A 22,340-nucleotide genomic window follows, 5' to 3' on the forward strand; every position below is an offset into this window, starting at 1 on the left:
CTTTGGTGTGCGAAAAAGTAGGAGGACCAGGGCAATGGGCACACTGATCCCAACATTTTTGGAGATTTTTCGAGGATCAAATCCGAATCTATATATACTGCTCAAATCCAAGAACACTGAGAGTGGGGAGGGGGTGAATTAGTGTTTTCTTGGTAATATAAGATTTTACCTTATTACAACATACACATAGAAACTGGTAAATGAAGAAACATATAACATGAAGTAAATAAACCAGCCACATGAATGAACACCATAACACATTGAATTTTATACGTGGAAAATTGTTGGTATTTTGGATATGTTGATATGGTTTTATCATTGATGTCAACACTTGTCAAACACTTGAGAACACTTGGAGATCTTTGGTTATGTTCACCAGCATGATCAGTGACTTATGCACAGTCACCAGTATCTGGTTAACCGACAGGATTATATTGTTCATCGACACTGAGGATGATTTGTTATCATCTGGAGATTACTTGGTTATGTCAAAGACATCGTTTGGACACTTGGTCTTGGTAATTTTTTCATTGGTCTAATCGGTTTTGCATATTTGTTGTTACCGGCAAATAGGTCCAGGGTATGCACCGACAAGCTTATCTATTTCAGATCAGCACGACATGTTATGAAGATGATTTATTATTATTGTAAATGCATTGAGTTGACATCATGCATCGCATATTGATTCATTTGTAATTGATTTTATTGTAATATCTTAGTGAGCCGACCTACACATTTGGTCTTAGGTTTTGGTATATATGTAAGATCGCATTTATGAGATTGTGTGGTAGAGTGTGGAAAAGGATTATAATAAGGTATATGTGAATATAAGGAGAGCTATACACATAGACATCATTCAAGATTGAAGGAAGGTTTGAAGAAGGAAAATCAAAGCTTAATCGGTACTGAATCCATCATATGAAGATGCTATTTTGAGCAGTACATTATCATTGGATTTAACCATCCAATTGTAGTCAGTGTGACTCCCATTTTATTATTGAGCAGTGAGCTCTAGACAGTTGGCCTTTCTGCATGTGCAGACTCCATATTGTACACACATACTATCTGCAGTAGTATCATCTGATTGTGGGTAAGGTTTCCCACTGTGGTTTTTCCCCTTACAGGGTTTCCATGTACAAATAACTGTGTTATGTGTTGTGTATGTTATTTGTCTTTCTGTTTCATGCATTAAACTTTACCAGTACTGCAATTAACTGTTAAACTTTCTACCGACATTAATCATTAAGTTTGGTTAAGTTAGTTTTGATTTGTATTTATTGGACAACTGATTCACCCCCCCCCCCCCCTCTCAGTTGCCTCCGGGACATAACAATTGGTATCAGAACCTAGTCCTCTTTTTGTGGAAGTTTAACAGCTTGAGAAGATCTAATGTCTACTAATTATTTTAGGAAGGACGGTCTGAACCTTGATGGAACCAACTATGGTATATGGAAGATCAAGATGGAGACACATCTGAATTGCACTAGGAAGGACATATGGGATGTTACAAAGAATGGCTATGTTGTTCCTACTCAAGGTCAACCTATTCCACCAACCTTGGCTAAAGATGAGGAAAATGATTGCAAAGTAAGAGAAGCACTTTTGAGTGCATTGTCTAATCAACAAATCATGGGATTATCAGATAGATCTACTACTAAAGCTATTTGGGATAAGTTGGAAACATTGAATGAAGGTGATACCACAGTCAAAATTGCAAAACTGGAATGCTTCCAGATCAGGTATGAAAATCTGAAAATGGAATAAGATAAAAGGATTTCTGCTTTTATGGAAAGAGTAAATGAAATTGTTTTGGGTATACAATATTGTGGGGAACCTTAAGTGAATATGAAATTATTTCTAAAGTTTTAAGAGCTTTGCCACCAGCATACAAAATGAAAGTAACTGCTATTAATGAATTGAGAACAATGCCTAATGCATCAGTATCTAGAGACACTTTGGTTGGAAAACTTTCATCTTTTGAACTTGAGGAATTTGGTCCTATTGCTACTATTAAGACAAATTTAGCTTTCAAAGCATCATCATCATCATCTGAGAAATCTGATTGGAAAGTCTTTTATGCAAGAGAACTTGAAGAAATTAGAAAGGAGAATGAAGAACTAAAAGAACTTGAAGCACTATTTGCAAGGAAAATGCCTAAAGGTCCAGTTGGAAGTAAGTATGAAGGTAAAGCACCATTTAAATGTTTTAACTACAATAAGATTGGTCATATGGCTTCTAGGTGTCCTGATAGACATGGAAGATTGAAAGAAGAAGCTAAAAGAACATACAAGCCTAACCCTGAATATTAAAGGTACAAATTTAAGAAGAATAGAGACAAATCATGTTACTATGCTGATGAATGAGTTACTAATGATTCTGATGAGGAACCGATAGACAATGGATGGGATTTTGTTGCAATAACAAAAGATCAACTGGCACCTACTATTCAACCGGTAGAGCAAGCCCTGGCAGCTAAAATTGAAGATAAGGATGAATGGATTATTGATTCCGGATGTTCACATCATATGACTGGTGATAAGAGTAAATTCTTAACCTTTCAGGAATACAATGGAGGTCTAGTGAGATTTGGAGATGAGAAAGCTTGTTTGATCAGAGGAAAAGGCACTATATCTTTTGATGGTAAGCATAATACTGATAATGTTTACTATGTTGAAGGTTTGAAGCATAATCTTTTGAGTGTTGGCCAATTAGTTGAAAAGGGATTTCAGTTACAATTCAAGAATGGTAAATGTAAAATCATGAACAGAATTGGCTTAGAAATTGCAACCGGTAATCGGACTAGAGGTAATATCTTTCATTTGAATAACAATGAGAAGACATGCTTGATTGCACATATTGATGAAATTTGGTTATGGCATAAGAGACTGTGTCATGTAAATTTTGATTGCGTTGTGAAAATCAGTACAACTAAGGCAGTAAGAGATTTACCTAAGATTGTTAAACTTGACAATCCGGTATGTAAGGAATGTCAATTTGGAAAGCAAGTTAGAACAACTTTTAAGAGTATACCAGAAAAATCTAATAATGTTCTTGACTTAATTCATACTGATTTATGTGGTCCAGTAAGAACTAGAAGTTTACAAGGAGATAGGTATTTTATGCTAATGATTGATGATTATTCTAGAATGTGTTGGGTTACTTTTCTCAAGGAGAAATCAAAAGCTTTTGGGAAGTTCAAACTATTCAAGGCCATGGTAGATAATGAAACTGGTAAGAAAATCAAATGCTTGAGATCAGATCAAGGAGGTGAATTCACATCTAATGAATTTAATACATTCTGTGAAGTGAATGGAATTAAAAGACAGTTATCAGCACCTTGGACACCCTAGCAGAATGGAGTTGTGGAAAGGAAGAACAAAACTATTTTGGATGCAGTTAGAAGCATGATATCAGAAGCAAATCTACCTCACGTGTATTGGAGAGAAACCGTCAATACAGCTATTTATACATTCAACAGAGTTCACATCAAAGGTGAAACCAGTAAGACCCCTCATGAACTATGGTTTGGTAATACTCCTACTCTTAAATATTTCAGAATATTTGGAAGTAAATGCTACATTAGAAGAGATGAGTATATTGGCAAATTTGATCCTAGAAGTGATGAAGGAATATTTCTTGGTTATTCATCTAAGAGCAAGGCATATAGATGTTTTAATAAGAGATTGCAGAAAATCATTGAAAGTGCAAATGTGAAGATTGATGAATAGTTTAGAAGGTACATGGACTCTGAATCGGTAATAGAGATAATATCAAATGAACCTACAATGAGCACACCAGTACACAATGTTGATCTAGTCACACCGGCATCATCTGAGAATTCCACAGTGACTGAAGAACATCAGCAAGTGAAAACACCTCGGTATGTAAGATTGAATCACTCTGAAAATCAGATAATTGGGAACAAATATCAAGGTGTTATGACTAGAGGAAGACTGACAAATGAAGAGGTATGTCATATTTCTCAATTTAAACCAGCATCAGTTAATGAGGCATGTGAAGATAAATATTGGATTAAGGCTATGGAAGATGAATTGGAACAAATTGAAAAGAATAACACATGGACATTAGTTCCCCAACCTAAAGACAAAAATATAATTGGAACTAAATGGGAATTCAAAAATAAACTTAATGAAGATGGTAAGGTAATCAGAAATAAAACAAGATTAGTGTGTAAAGGATATTCACAGAAAGAAGGAATTGATTACAATGAAACCTTTGCACCAGTAGCTAGAATTGAGGCAGTCAGATTATTCTTAGCTTTTGCAACACACAAGAACTATAAAGTATATCAAATGGATGTTAAATGTGCATTTCTGAATGGAGATCTTGAAGAGGAAGTTTACATTGGACAACCTGATGGATTTTCTTTGACAGATGACAAAGATATGGTTTGCAGGTTAAGGAAAGCTTTATATGGATCGAAGCAAGCTCCTAGAGCTTGGTATGCTAGATTGGACAAATATCTTTTGAAGATTGGTTTCACTAAAGGTAATGCTAACAACAATCTATATTACAAAGTAACTAATGATGACATCTTGGTTATTGAAGTTTTTGTTGATGATATAATCTTTGGAGGAGAAGATGGATTGTGTAAAGACTTTTCTAATAAGATGCAGGAAGAATTTGAAATGTCTATGATTGGGGAGATAAAATTCTTATTAGGATTGCAGATTTGACAGACTGATAAAGGTATATTCATAAATCAATCAAAGTACTTGAAGGAATTACTAAAGAAATTTGGCATGGAAAATTCTAAACCGGTAAGCACACCTATGACTACAACTGATAAACTATCATCGAAAGATGAATCAACACCTGTTAATCCGACTAGGTACAAGTCTATGATAGTAGGTTTATTGTATTTGACACAAACAAGACCTGATATTATGAATGCAGTATGTATTGTTTCAAGATTTTAGAGTAATCCTAAGGAAAATCATGAATCGGCAGTGGAAAGGATTTTTCAGTATCTACAAGGCACAACAAATCTTGGTTTATGGTATCCTAGAGATGAAAACTTTGACTTCTGTGCATACATAGATGCAAATTGGGCAGGAGATATAGATGACAGAAAAAGCACCACCGGTGGAGCATTCTTTCTTGGTAGCAGACTAATTTCATGGTTGAGTAAGAAACAAAGTTGCACATCTTTATCAATAGCAGAATCAGAATATATTGCAGCAACAATTAATTGTACACAGGTAGTATGGATTGAGAAAATGTTGAAGGACATAAAGGTAAAATGCAAGGAACCCATAATCATTTACTGTGATAATATGGCAGCAATTGATATATCAAAGAATCCAGTATTTCACTCAAAAACTAAACATGTTTCTATCAAATTCAATTTTCTAAAAGAGAATGTTGAAGCAAAAGAAGTGAAATTGGTTTATGTGAATACTAAAGAGCAGATTGCAGACATCTTTACTAAACCTTTGCCTAAGGAAACTTTTGAATATCTTAGGGAGTAGCTTGGAGTTATACCCTCATCGGTAGAAACTTAGACAGTTGGAGCATGGCATCAAACCAATAGAATTAACAGAGAAATATTTTTTCCAGTTTTGATGAGGAGAGCTACATCTTAGGGGGAGTAGTTGGATAAATTGATAAGTTGGTATTTTGTGATAAGTTCTTTGAACTGATTGTATTTGGTTTTATTGCTTTGGCATTTGATGTCAAAGGGGGAGAGATATCTATGGAAAAACACTTTATCTTTTGGGGAGAGATTATTCCTAGGGGGAGAGATATTATGTATTTTGATTTCTGGTTAATGATCTCTTTGGGAGATTGTTGGTTTTTGGTTTTTGGCGTTTCTACTTTGGCACTTAGATGGTTTTTCCATCTTGTGTTGCCATCAATGCCAAAGGGGGAGATTGTTGGTATTTTGGATATGTTGATATGGTTTTGTCATTGATGTCAACACTTGTCAAACACTTCAGAACACTAGGAAATCTTTGGTTATGTTCACCGGCATGATCAATGACTTATGCACATTCATCAGTATCTGGCTAACCGGAAGGATTATATTGTTCACCGGCACTGAGGATGATCTGTTATCATCTGGAGATTACTTGGTTATGTTGAAGACATCGTTTGGACACTTGGTTGGTAATTTGTTCATTGGTCTAATTGGGTTTGCATATTTGTTGTTATAGGCAAATAGGTCCAAGATATGCACCAGCAAGCTTATCTATTACAGATCAGCATGGCATGTTATGAAGATGATTTATTATTATTTTAAATGCATTGAGCCGACATCATGCATCGCATATTGATTCATTTGTAATTGATTTTATTGTAATATCTTAGTGAGCCGACCTACACATTTGGTCTTAGGTTTTGGTATATATGTAAGATCTCATTTATGAGATTGTGAGGTAGAGTGTGGAAAAGGATTGTAATAAGGTATATGTGAATATAAGAAGAGCTATACATGCAAACATCATTCAAGATTGAAGGAAGGTTTCAAGAAGGAAAATCAGATCTTAACCGGTACTGAATCCAACATATGAAGATGCTATTTTGAGCAATACATTATCATTGGATTTAACCATCCAATTGTAGTCAGTGTGACTCCCATTTTATGATTGAGCAGTGAGCTCTTGGAAGTTGGTCTTTCTGCATGTGCAGACTCCATATTGTACACACATACTATCTGCAGTAGTATCATCTGATTGTGGGTAAGGTTTCCCACCATGGTTTTTCCCCTTATAGGGTTTCCACGTACAAATAAATGTGTTATGTGTTGTGTATGTTATTTGTCTTTATGTTTCATGCATTAAACTTTACCGGTACTGCAATTAACTGTTAAACTGTCTATCGACATTAAAATTTGGTTTACCGGCATTAAGAATTAAGTTTGGTTAAGTTAGTTTTGATTTGTATTTATTGGACAACTTATTCACACCCCCCCCCCTCAGTTGTCTCCGGGACCTAACAAAAACCTCAAAGAGGAAAAACCATGGTGGGATTTGTGACCCACAATATCAATTCACTGGCCATATGAAAGATATTACATAGTATGGGGGCCTGCACATGCAGGAAAGCACACTACTCAACACAAAAGAGTCTTACTGACTACAAGCTTCTGCTGAGATAAAATAGTAATGGTGAACTCACAAAATGCATCTGTAATGCCAAAAAGAGTTCGGGTTATAGCTTTGTTTTGTACCGGTTCATAAACCTTGAACCCTTTTACCGGTATCGCCTTTCCTCCAAGAATTATTTACAAACCATCTACAGATCATTGCATGATATAACTTTCACATACAAATGACCTACATACATATCCTTCACATCACACTATTATGCTTCCTTGTCATATCACAAAATGACCTAATAAACAAACTTATATACCCTTTACAAACAATATGCCTTATGTCGTCTTACAATACATTATAAAAGATATTCAATGTCAATCCTATACAATAATTACAAAATGATTTTACAAATAAAACCTTTCAGATCCCAAACTGATGTCGGTTCCACTGAAGTGCTGGATGTCGACACCGGTGCCAGTGATGACCCTGAATACTCCAATACTGGTATCTATCAATGTATGCCTCCAATGTCAGTATATGCCTTCTATAGAATCTTTTTTCCATCAATGATGGCAACATATGAATCCAATGAGTGTCAATTGCCAACAATCTCCCCCTTTGGCATTGATGGCAACACTCATGTGAAAAATGGATTCCCTATCGGTTCAATTGAAACATGGTCCCCCTGAGCTGATTGACTATGTTTGCAATATACTCTTTGTTTGATATCCCCCCCTTAGGATTATATACATATTTTTCACATACATATGCTCCCCCTTTGGCATCAATGCCAAAAACTGGTGAAAGAATTGTTACATATTACTTTACCGAAGCTTGACCAATTTCAAGATTTTCGGATAAGCTTTCTCTAGCAATTGTATATAGGTATCCCAGCCGGTTTTGAATATTTTAGATATGGATACAAGCCCACTCAGTAAATTTTAAAGTGTTTATTTCTTAGTGACTTCTATCAGTGTGGGCTTTGCAAGCATATCCATGCATTCCTTCTTATGTACACCAAGTGAATCCAATCTTGGACTCACCAACCCTCTCAGACTCCTTGCTCTCTGAATGATCTTGTCTCTTTCCTTTTCAAAAGAAAAAATTTGGTTCTCCAAAGTCAAAATTTGTCCATCAATAGATATTGTAAGTGAAGTTAGTCCATCAAAAGAATTAGCAATATTAGCAATCTTTTCTTGTAATTCTTTTATCCTCTTATCTACATTTGTTGTAAGAATCTCTATATTACAACAGACCCTGTAGATGTTAGTACATTGTTTCAAACAATTTTCAATAAGTATAAGTTTCTCTCCAACCTTCCTCTTTTTTGTCTCAATAATCTGGTCAAAAGCGGCTTTCTTAGCCAAAGTAAATCTTTCAAGTTCTTGCTAGTCGGAAATCTGTTGTAATGATTGAAAGTTTTTAGATATGTGCTCTGACAATACCTTAAGCTTTCTGAAAGGGCTTGCTTCATTTTCAATCATATAATCAGGAATCAATCTGTGCAAAATTGTTATTGATTGATCTATTATTCCTTTGTCTGCAAATCCCTCCTTCATTAGCTTTTGAGCAACCATCATCATTAGCTTTGTGGGACTCATCTCTGTGATTGATTTATTCTCAACTTGAGAAGTGTCAATTGCCAAAAATTTTGCTGAGGAATCAACTATCAGTTTAGTCTCCTTATCCTCTCCTAGTGTATCCCTTATCTCAGCCTCTTTTGCACCGGTGGCTTCGCCACTTGGTGCAATATATGTTACTGTCGGTGGACTATTATCCACAATATTATCTGTATACTGTACATTATCTAATTTACCGTGCTCAAATTATACAAATGTTGTCTCTGTCTGTTTAGCCTGTACACTCTCATCAATTTTAGGTTTATCTATCGGTTCACTCAAAATTTGATCTGAACTTCCCAAAATTCTTTTTCCTTTAGATTTGTCTAGAATGGTGGGAGGGTGATCGTATGGATATGTGTCGCACTTTAGGCTAGCAATGCCTATTCTAGCCGGAAGTGTTCCGGCCGGACCAATGTGGCCCAATTCGGCAGCCACGTTGCACTCTCGTGGCAAGGGGTTTCCGGTTAGAAACCCCTTGCCCTATATAGGTGCTGAAATCCACCCAAGCCACTCATTTTGCATTGAGTGGCTTGGAGTTAATCAGGAGGGCGCAAAAAGTCTCAGAGATCCAACTGGAAGGGTTTCGGCGGTAAGTACCTTTTTTATTTATTTTTAACTATATTTATTTTAACATATTAATTTATATTGTTTTTTTTTTAAATCGTTTTTAATAGAAAAATAGTTTTTTTTAAGTTTTTTAAATATATATATATATTTATGTATATATTCTATCATATTAGTTTAGAATATTAGAAAATAAATACACACATACATACGTACATACATATATACAAACCTACATACATACATACATACACCTACATACACATACATACAAACCTACATACAAACATACACAAACCTACATACCTACCTACATACATGTACATACATAGATATAAAATAATTATATGTATACCTTAGGACATACACATACATACCTATGTCTACATACATACATATACACATACATGTACATACACATACATAAATACATATGTGCATGCATACATAAATACACATAAAATAATTATATACGCCTTAGGACATACATACACCTCAGGACATGCCATGAGGGGTCGTGTGTGGTCCTGAGGGGTCACACTTAAGACCACACACAACCCCTCATGGCATGTCTTGAGGTCTATGTATGTATGTATGTGTATGTATACATCCTAAGGAGTATATAAGTATTTTATATGACCCCTTAGGACCACGAAAGGCCCCTTGCTACACATGTGCACCCCTTAGGACCTATTATGACAACATAAGACCAAATGGTTTTGCAAGGGGTCATATGTGGTCCTAAGGGGTCATGCATGTGTTCTAACACATGTGTGACCCCTTAGGACCACTTAAGGCCCCTTACGACACATGTCCACCCCTTAGGACCTATTAGGACCTACTAGGACCAAATGTTATCACAAAGGGTCATATGTGGTCCTAAGGGGTCACGCATGTGTTCTAACACATGCGTGACCCCTTAGGACCACTTAAGGCCCCTTGCGACACATGTGCACCCCTTAGGACCTATTAGGACCACAAAAGACCAAATGTTGTCGCAAGGGGTCATATGTGGTCCTAAGGGGTCACGCATGTGTTCTAACACGTGTGACCCCTTAGGACCACTTAAGGCCTCTTGCAACACATGTGCACCCTTTAGGACCTCAAAAGACCAAATGTTATCGTAAGGGGTCATATGTGGTCCTAAGGGGTCACACATGTGTGCCACTTAAGGCCCCTTGCGACACATGTGTGCCCCTTAGGACCTACTAGGACCAAAGGGTTTCGCAAGGGGTCATATGTGGTCCTAAGGGGTCACACATGTGTTCTAACACATGCGTGTCCCCTTACGACCACTTAAGACCCCTTGTGACACATGTGCACCCCTTAGGACCACATAGGACCAAATGTTGTCGCAAGGGGTCATATGTGGTCCTAAGAGGTCACACATGTGTTCTAACACATGCATGACCCCTTAGGACCACTTAAGGCCCCTTGCGACACATGTGCACTCCTTAGGACCTATTAGGACCAAATGGTTTCGCAAGGGGTCATATGTGGTCCTAAGGGGTCATGCATGTGTTCTAACACATGCATGACCCCTTACGACCACTTAAGGCCCCTTGCGACACATGTGCACCCCTTAGGACCTATTAGGACCAAATGGTTTTGTAAGGGGTCATATGTGGTCCTAAGGGGTCACACATGTGCGTGACCCCTTAGGACCACTTAAGGTCCCTTGCGACACATGTGCACCCCTTAGGACCTATTAGGACCAAATGGTTTTGCAAGGGGTCATATGTGGTCCTAAGGGGTGACGCATGTGTTCTAACACATGTGTGACCCCTTAGGACCACTTAAGGCCCCTTGCGACACATGTGCACCCCTTAGGACCTATTAGGACCACAAAGACCAAATGTTGTCGCAAGGGGTCATATGTGGTCCTAAGGGGTCACACATGTGTGACCCCTTAGGACCACTTAAGGCCCCTTGTGACACATGTGCACCCCTTAGGACCTCAAAAGACCAAATGTTGTCACAAGGGGTCATATGTGGTCCTAAGGGGTGACGCATGTGTTCTAACACATGTGTGACCTCTTAGGACCACTTAAGGCCCCTTGTGACACATGTGCACCCTTTAGGACCTATTAGGACCAAATGGTTTCACAAAGGGTCATATGTGGTCCTAAGGGGTCACGCATGTGTTCTAACACATGTGTGACCCCTTAGGACCACTTAAGGCCCCTTGCAACACATGTGCACCCCTTAGGACCACAAAAGACCAAATTTTGTCGCAACGGGTCATATGTGCTCCTAAGGGTGTTACGCATGTGTTCTAACAAATATGTGACCCCTTAGGACCACTTAAGGCCCCTTGTGACACATGTGCACCCCTTAGGACCACTTAAGGCCCCTTGTGACACATGTGCACCCCTTAGAACCTATTAGGACCAAATGGTTTCACAAATCCCCTTAAGACCGCTTAAAACACCTTAGGACAACATAATTAGATGAATCCAAACAACATAATTAAATGAAACAATATATGTATAAATGTAAATGAAATGAATGTACATAGATGAATAAAACGAATCCATGCATGTGTAAAAATATAAAAGAATCAATCCCTTTAAATATCCCCTTAAATCCCCTTAAGACCACTTAAAACACCTTAAGATAACATAATTAGATGAATCCAAACAACATAATTAAATAAAACAATATATGTATAAATATAAATGAAATGAATGTACATAGATGAATAAAGCGAATCCATGTATGTGTAAAAATATAAAAGAATCAATCCCCTTAAATATCCCCTTAAATCCCCTTAAGACCACTTAAAACACCTTAGGACAACATAATTAAATGAAACAATATATGTGTAAATATAAATGAAATGAATGTACATAGATTAATAAAATGAATCCATCCATGTGTAAAAATATAAAAGAATCAATGACGCAAATGTCCCTTTAAATGCCCTTAAGACCACTTAAAACACTTTAAGACAACATAAAAAGTTGCTCATTTTAGTGAAACTATATATACATGTGTAAGTATATATACAACATTAATTAAATGAAACTATAAATGTGTAAATCAAAATTAAATGAATACATAGATGAATAAAACATGTAAAATCAACGTATAAAACCAAAAATAAATGCATCAACAAAACTGAATTTCCACAAGTTATCCAAATTGCTACACATGTCTAGAATTATCTAAATATATATATGAGTTTATCAAAATAAGACCTATCTAATATATTTTACTTGTTCAAACATGACAAGTGAACTTAAAACTCGTGGTACATATTATCTGGACCCTCCCTATCAATTATAATTTCTAAAAAAAATTCATGATCTTCAATAGGCAACCTCCACTTTTGGTTGCCACATCCTCTTTTTGGCAATGTCTCCAACTGCAATCTTGTCGCTATTACTAAGTGACTGTAGTGTAGAACTTTTTGGCCAGGCATATAATCAATGAATGTTACACCATTTGTATCTATCTTTATTTGTTAATAATAGGCGCCTTCAACAATAGTTGAACCAGTGGAATATTGTTGCTCATCATCATCACTGTCTGATTCCAATAACTTGCATATTGGTTGTGTGCATCTCAGTAGATAATAATCTACACTTTCAGTATTGTCAGGATCAACAATCACTGTAAAAATATCACCTGTGAAAATAGGTTGTCCATGTATATATATTACAAGCAATATTAGTTCATTACACATTTTTAAATTAATGAAGAATTTAAAAATTTGTACATGTACATATATGCAATTTACAAAATATGCATGCACGCACCTGTAACAACTAAATCAGAAACACGTTCATAATCAGCTAAATATAGAGGATCATGAATATCAATAATGTCACTATCTTCATAAGGAGGCATTGTGATAAAATCTTTCATATCCCATTGCAAAACATATCCATTAGCAGTATTTTGACAATGAGTATCTTTGTTGTTCGCAATGCAATCAACACAAAAGCATGATTTTCCTCTTGCAAGAATAACACGAGGCTTGCTAAATCCCATAGTCATGACTTGATGAAAACTTCTAATACCATTAATTGATTGACAATTATAAGGATTTGATCGATCAATATCTGATAATTTACAAAAACTATTTAGTCAATTTTAGTTCATTTCACACACACATATATGTATACAATTGAATTTTAAAAATAATTCAAGAACACCAAGAATTTTTAAGAAATTTTATATATATACCTTTAATTTCTCAAAAATAACGCTTGTTATAAGTTGTATCACGACTAGCAAAATGATTTTTGCACCATTCAATAATATCATTAGAATTATGTATGGTGTTACCTATACAAAAGCTCTTTCTTTAGAAAATTGGACAACCCACATGTATGAAGATAAATTACCTGCAAGATAATTTACATGCAAGTTCATGTTGGCGAAGTGCACGCTTCACATATGCTCCTGCTCTATCATGCTCTCCTTTTCAATGTCCACTCTCAAAGAAGTTCCACAAAAAATTTATGCTACGTCGAGCATGTTGTAGGGATAACCAGTTAAAAGCTTTTGCAGACTTAAATTGCCCTAACATGAATAACATATATATTAAATATATATATATTTAAACTTCTGACTTGTTATATACAATCAAATCATATATATTTAAAAAAAAAACTAAAATAATCAATTTCAAATCTAATGTACTTACCGACACATCCATCTGACCAAATCCAATGTTGTGTACATTCTATCCCACGATCTTTAATATCTTCAAAAAACATTCCAAAACAATGTGCTACATAGCTCCTATCATGACACGTATCATCACTGATATAGAAATGGACCTCCTTGATGATAATGTGTTCATTTTCAGTACTCTCTATACCATCCACTTGAAATTGTGCATGTCTATAGTACACTTGTACAAATATTGCAACTTGATCAGAATGATAATATTGACTTTGAATTTTTGTGTGAGGACTAAATGTATAGTTCTCAGAGAAATCTACAATTGAAAGAATACAACCTGGTGGAAAACAATTCTTTGAAACATGAAACTGTTTAGCCTGCCATCTTGCACCATGACAATGTGAATGTAGGGCAATTCACTCTCTTTCAACATAATTTTTTTGGATTTAGTTCCTGACTTACTTTGGTATGTCTCATATTCAAATCTCTTCCATATAACTAGTGCATGAATATCAAAATTCTCCGTTTGCAACACAAACTTACTCAAAAATCCACAATCATTGCATTCACCTTTTATACATTGTATTTTGAACTCATCAGAATCTTCTAATTTATCACATAAAATAGACTTCACAAATTATGTTGTACTTGTAGGAATGACTAGATTTGGATTAATTGTTGTCATGAACTTCTTATATGATTACAAGTGTAGATGAAATTTAACATGATTTCGACAACAACAAGTTTCACGTACCTTATTTATGCATACAAAGCAAGGACGAAATCTCTCAAACATCCTTTGGCAAATCTTTACATCTGAAAATTCTTGCTTGAATGCTTCAAACAGTTCACTTTTTGTTGTATCTAAGAAATGTTTTGGATGTGTAATCTTTTTACCATCTCCATCTATCATCTGTATAGTATCCCTCCTATTGGAAGAAACATGAGATTGTTGGTCCAATAATCAATGACCTATATTTTTACATCTTCAGAAATTCTATCTTTTCTAGGAACCCTACAGATATTTACCCAATTCTTTTCGATGTTTTCATCCAACATATTTCTCTTCCTAATGTATCTTTGAATAGTTTTTCTAGATACATTCATTAATTGAGAAATTGCATTAACTTGTTTTTTACGAGTCAATACCTTACTAGTAATAATAGTCATCAATGCTCTATGTGCATCACTTAAATCAACACCTCGAATTGTGTTCTCAATACAATTCAATGCTTCTTGTAAATTTTCAATTATAGTTTCTTTTAATAATGTATCACTAGAACTTTTCTTATTACCAACACCCAACAAGTCCAAAACAGGTTTCATTTCCCTTTTCCTAAATAACTTAGTAAATAATTGTGCTCTTCCAACAATAGACTTATTTTTAAAATAATCATCCCACAAATTCTTATAATGCAATTTTAATGTGCTTTCAGGTATCATATCTTTAGATGGAATTTCATTGAAAAGACTATCTTCATCCATTTCCATCAAATTTTCCATACCAGAAGAAAAAAAATTCATCTCGTACCTGAGTAGATGTTTCTTGAACATCAGCAGGTTGATCTTGAACAACAACAGATTGTTGTTGACTACGTTTTGTATGACCTTTCATCTTATCGTCCCTTTAACGATCATACAACCTTGATCTAGTCCTCTTATTCCCATTGCAAAAAATATTTAGATCTTCAAAATTTTGTGCTTTGAACCTAAAAACAACACATGCAAATATGCATATCTTCAAAATTTAGTGATTTGAACTAAAAAGGTTATATATCTAATAACTTTTCGTCGGTTCTTAACAAAAAAAATGTAATTAGTGAAATGTATAAATAATTTTGCATTCTTAAACTTAATATGTGTAAATTTCATCCATTTAGATCATTTGACTTGAAGTCCAATTTTTATAATTTAGAAAATGAAAAAATAAGGCTCAAGAAATTTAGGAGCATTGATTAAAAGTAAGAAATTAAGTATACTTCAATTAGATACATTTGACTATATGCAATGTACATATGAACGTCATTTAATTTAACATTAATTGCTTGCAATCACTTAGCTAATATATATAGAGAATTTGAGTCAAGTATTACAAAATAAAATATAATATAATTTAGTACTAAATAGTATTGGATATATGACCAAGAAAAGGTTATCGTCGTATCGTAGTGACTAAAGAATATGGTTAATCTAAAAAATATTTAATTTCCAAAAAAACATTTAATATTGTAAATTAAGCATGATTGAAAAAATAATTTCAAATAACATACTTGGAAAGGGTAGACGCCTTCCGAAAAAAAATTCAAAATCTTCGCCCCTTTACAAAATTAGAAATATTCACCCCTTTATAATGTTCCTACTCGCTCCAAAATGCCACTTTCTTTTTAAAAAAAAAAGATTGTTTGCAAAAATAACTCTTATTATTTTTGCATTTGATTGATTTGATTTTTTTAATGGAAAAAATAATTCTTTTTTATATGTGGTTCAAGCGACCGGTCGCTTGTACGACCGGTCGCATCGGCCCTCATAGTTCTGACCTGAACCCTTCTGGCTGCAACGACTTATGTGGAATGCCAAGTGACAGCCACATCAACAAAAATGATGATTTTCTCAAACTTGTCACTTCTGCAACAAAATTCAATAGGTAAATTAAACTTATTAAAAAAATTGAAAATACCCTTTTTTAGAGATCGAAGTCACGATTCTAGTCATATAATTTTTTTAATGTTTTGATTACATTTAATATATAAAAAATTAAAAATACTACAACTAGGTATTCTTTTGTTCGATATTAGTCTGCTTTGAAAAAAAAAAAAAATCAAATCACTTCAAAAAAAATTGAAAAAAATATGGTTCACTAGAAGAGAGCGTCTTCTCCAAAAGGGTATTTTTAGTTTTTGGATTATCATAAATTGAATAGACAAATTGTGGTGGGAGACAAAAAATGTCAAATTCTGGTGTATTCGACTTCCAAATGCTATTACAAAGAAAATATGCATCAATTTTTTTAATTTTTTTTCATGCACTATATAAATATGTGATCTATAACTGATATCAAAATGAGAAAAAAAAAAAGTTGATTTACATTTACTGTTGAGGTGGGAACCAAACCCCCTGTTTTTCAGCAATAAAAAAATGGACTTTAAAGCTAAAAAAACATAAAAATTATTGACAAAAAAAATTCAAAAAATAGTAGACTTAAACTTCAACAAATTTTACACAGTTCATCAGTCTACATCATCTTCAAATTCAAAATGCAAATGACACTTTTATGGTGACGAAACTAAACAATTATTGTTGTGTTAGCCTTTTCCTTTGTAAAAGTGTGACACAGGTTTGTGCTTTTACCTGGGAGTTGTTGCCTTAGCAAATTCTTCTTAAGAAGTAAGGAAATCAGGATTCTTTTGGAAGTATATATCCCAACCATCTCTGGTCTTATTTATTATTTCATTGACTCTACCCATCATTAAGCTTATCTGTCGGGGTTTGCTGCTAAAGATTGTTCTATTTGCAACTTCTATACATCTTTTCATTTCCTCATTATTTATAGTACCACAAATGCCCAAAAGTTCAACTTCCTTAATCTCTTTGTCCCTCTTGATTGCATCTAATCTCCTTGCATCTAGCTTATTATACAATGATAAAGGAATTTCCTTTGAAATTTCTACCAAAGCCTTCTTATATATGTCTAAATGTAAAAAATTGCTTCTTACATTTCATTTTGCTCATTATCATCTAAATCTTCATAGAAATTTGACACATTCTTCAAAATTCCATCTTTAGTTACCTCATCTATCAATTTTGCACAAGTCATTGGGGGTGATGGTAACATTACCAGATTCAATTGCTTCATCTATCACACTATTTTTCTTCTTGTTGGGGGATGCAGAAGCGGATGGAGCAGGCTTCCTCTTCTGAGTAGGTTTATTTGTCGGAGGTGTGGATGCAGTTGTTACCTTTCTCACTAGCTTCCTCCTTGGTTCCACCTTCTTCTCTTCTACCGGAGGCTTGTCAGCTTTCTTTCTCTGTACCCTTCTAAATGCAAGAGGTTGATTATCCTCTGCATTAGAGTCAGAAGTGATAGAAGATATGAAAGTTGTTGGCCTCATTACCTCAGGAGCACTAGTCGCTACCGGTTGATCTACCAATTTAGATCTAGAACCTAGATTTGTATCTATCATGTGAATTACATTCTGAATGAAGGCAAACATTTTGTCTATTTTCTTTTCTCTCCCTTTCTTATTGAAGCCAATTTTAACTTCAAGAGCCTTCTTCTCCGCGGTACCAAAGTGTTCAGCCTTATCATCCAAAGGAGAATCAATCAACATTTTAGCATATAGTTCCAGAATGTTGTCATCAACTTCATAACCCAATTCAGTGACCCATATTGTTCTAGGTTCCACCGCTTCCATGAGAGTCTCATCTATTTTTCCCGTGAAGCAGATTTTAGTGGAGTATTTCTCCACAATGTGTTTGGATATTCTCTCCCTCAGTCTCATGTTCTCTTCAAAAGATTTAAAGAATCCCCAAAGCTTCTCATCCCTCTTGCTACCAAGACTGGTGATTGCATCTTTAATTTGCCTGCCTACCGGTATGTCATGAGCCCATTGTTTCTTTCCCAAACCCGGTAGCTCATTCATGAAATACAACATTAAGTAGACAATAAGATTGTCAAACTGGAATATTCCTTTCTTAAAACCTTTGATTTTACCAAGATTTAACATTAATTCACTTCTTAACCATTCACACAAATCATACTTTCCATTATTTTTTATCATTTCATATGCAACATGGATACAGGAATTGGCAACAAAGATCAATTGACTTGATTGTGTTACCTTGTAGCCGATGATCATGTTGGAAAATCTCACACATGTATCTTTAATTGTGCTAACCCTCATTGACCTTCCATCATGGGTTGCATTGGTGAGCTTTTCAACCTCAGTGTTGGAGATCTTCTTCCCTGTCACAACCCTCCTTTATCACTTTTGGATTTAAAATACTATTCTATTATATTTTTGGATAAGCTACTTAAATGATTGAATGAATTTTATAAAAGGATAAAATAATAATACACACACACACACATGGAAAATATACATTTTTTTTTTTTTTTTATTTCCCACATCCAAGTATGGCACATGTTATAGGAAGAATAAGAAGCTTCTAGAGGATTCTCCACCACCTTGCATGTAACTCCTCCACTAAGTCTAATCAATTTGCATGAAGTCCAAAATTGGGAAAGAATCTCTTTTTTTTTATTAAAATTTCTAGATAGTGGAATAGAGGGATTTTTCTTATAAATGATATGCAAGTTTTCAAAAATGGGAGCTGGTTATTCCATAAAGAAATTCTTCTCTCAAGTAATTGTTTTGGGTAGTCATATTTCATTTTGGAAAACAGCTAAGATTGCTTTGGAGGATTTTTTTTTTCAAGCTTGAAGGATCAAGGGAGGCTAATTGAAGGATTCATAGGGGATTCTACATCAATTGCAAGAATCCAGGTTCTTTTAATTTAGTTTTATTTTCTTTTGAATCATGCATCTTATTCTTGCTACGAATTAGATTAGATTAATCTTGTTTCAATTTCCTTGATGAGAATTAGATCAATTTGTTTCAATTTCTTGTTGAGAACTAGATTAGATCAATCCTTATTTCCTCCCTCTAATTCATCTCTCTGGTTTTCCGAATAGAAATTTGAATCTCATCCTTTTAATAGATCTCGCTGTGAATAATTCTCTTTGTTATTCTCATTTGATTCCATATATATTTTCTATTATCTGGTTATATATCCTCTCTGTGAAAATTAGTTAGAATGAAAGGATAGATTTCGTTGTAAATAATTCTCTGTGATATTCTCATTTGGTTCCATTAACATTTTGAGTCTAGTTATATATATTTTCTCTGTGAAAATTAGTTAGAATGAAAGGATAGATTTCGTTGTGAATAATTCTTTGTGATATTCTCATTTGGTTCCATTAACAATTTGAGGCTGGTTATATATATTTTCTCTGTGAAAATTAGCTAGAATGAAAGGATAGATTTCGCTGTGAATAATTCTCTGTGATATTCTCATTTGGTTCCATTAACATTTTGAGTTTGGTTATATATATATTTTCTCTGTGAAAATTAGTTGAAAAAGAGGGATAGATTTCGCTGTGAATAATTCTCTGTGATATTCTCATTTGGTTCCATTAATGTTTTTATGTCTGGTTATCTGCCTCTCCCTGGAAATAATAGTTGAAACTGAGGAATAGATATCTTTGTGAATAACCCTCTATGTTATTCACTCCTGCAAATAAATCCTTATTGTTTACATTAATATTCATCTCTCATATACTGGCTTAATTCTACTCTCTTGTTTAAATAAATTAAAACTGGAAACCGTATATATATATATATATATATATATAGTAATTATAAATATATATAGTAATTATAAATTTTTATGCAATGTAAATTTTCTTATTTTTTTGGGTGCATGGAGTTCGGGCTCGCAGGCGGAGTTAATACTCCGCAGGGGGAGTGGTACCGTTACGATACCCTCCACTAGCCTGCGGTCATTGCTGCGGCAGTGGCCGCAGGGTAGTGGAGGGGACCCATGGGGTTCCCCTCCCACTTGACCCCCTTTTTAAATGCCAATCAAATTTTAAATTATGGCAATGATAAATGTTAGAATTTTTTTTTTATATATGTATCAAATTTTAGTTAATTAAATTCTTTTTTTATATATATATAATTTTAATTTATTAAAATTTTTAACTTAGATAAAAAAAATTTAAAATTTATAATTAGTTTTAGCAATTTATAAATTGTAATTAAATTATACCAAATTTTATAATTAGATCCTTTTTTTCCACTTAGCAATTAATCCATATTAAATGATTTGAAGCTAAATTCTATTGTGGGATTAGTGGCTTTATAAGCGATATTCTCGCATGTAACTTACACTACCTCCGCCTCATGCAATTGCTTCACATTGATTACATTATTGGCGTTTCCATCTCCATGCAAGTTTCACGTTTAACTATTATTATGCAAGTTATACTTCAAGGTTCTAAATAATAAATAATGTTAAGTTATGGTTTTTATTCCTTGTAATTCATCAAGTAGTTATTTCAATTAATCGAGCTTTGCAATGTCTAAATTTTACGCGTTCAATTAGTAATTGTTTTCAAGCATGATGTTTTCGTAGTTAGAAAATTAAATAAAGGAAGTTGGAAAACCAAAACCAAGTAGCGTTTGGTATATACAGTGCCTCTGGGTCACGCTTACGGGTAATGCCGTCGTGTTGAACTACTGCACTTAACGCCTAATAAAGCTACATCAACAACATCTGTGGCATCGTTGCTATAAATCATCGAGGAGTAATAAGGGACACTTGGAAGTTAAAATCCAAGGGGCGGGTAATCCCCCTTGGATCGATAATTTAATAAGATAACTCTAAAACGATCTTTCATCTGCTGAGTTAAACTATAGTAAACCCCTATAGGGATGATGAGTGAAATGTTTTTATAAAACTGATTTAATCTCGAAGAATTATGGTCGATTGGCAATTGGTCAAAGGTGACGCTCATGATAAGAATTAGGATCTAGTTGTTTACGCCACAAGCAATAGGCCATCTTGAGCCTTTGCTTAAGCACTACCATCGTGGGTAGCAACCACAGAGAAACTGTCTGGGACATTGACCCTAGAAAGGGTTGCGTACCCACTAATCAGTTTACATCAAACCATAGAGTAGAAAATAGAACTACATACTTTACGCCTTGATCCCATGCCGAAGCGGGTATGTAAGCAGTCTTGGGATAGAGTTGTCTCTCGTACTCAGGCATTCGTGGGTGGGGTCTAGGCTTGGTAAAAGAAAGATTGAGTAAGAATCCTATTTTAAAAGATAAGATAATGAAATTGGAAAAAGAAATTCAACGCATACTCAGAAGGAATCCCGTATGGATTCGCTTGACTTCCCGAGGCTTTAAGCCAAATTCTGAGGTGGAATTCAAGCTTGTATTATGTTAATTAATTACTCCTAAGGACGGTGATCTCGGTGCACTTCTGCTAGAAGAGTGTAGTACTTAGTGAGTGGCTCAGGACCCGAATGGTCCCGATGAGTCTAAGTCTCTGGCCAGAGCACCTCCTATCCTGAATTGGATAGATGCCTACCCTGCATGGGTAGATGCCTATCCTGTATTGGATAGATGAAATCTTATGTCCCGTATGGACAAATGCCTAACCCGTACGGTTAGATGCTCATCCCGGATGGATGAATGCCTAATCCAAATGGATGGAGGCCCAGAGTATGCGATTGAATCAAACACAATGAATAAATTAAACAAAAAAAAAAGAATGGTCAATTTTGTTGAGTTAATTATGGTGGGTTATTACATTCCCTGGTTCCTGCCCGACTTTGGGTAAGCCAGAGACCACCTGAATTGCTTCTTTGGTGATCATGTGAGGTCGG

Source organism: Cryptomeria japonica, chromosome 1 (genome assembly GCF_030272615.1).
Source record: "Cryptomeria japonica chromosome 1, Sugi_1.0, whole genome shotgun sequence".
In the NCBI taxonomy this organism is placed as follows: domain Eukaryota; kingdom Viridiplantae; phylum Streptophyta; class Pinopsida; order Cupressales; family Cupressaceae; genus Cryptomeria; species Cryptomeria japonica.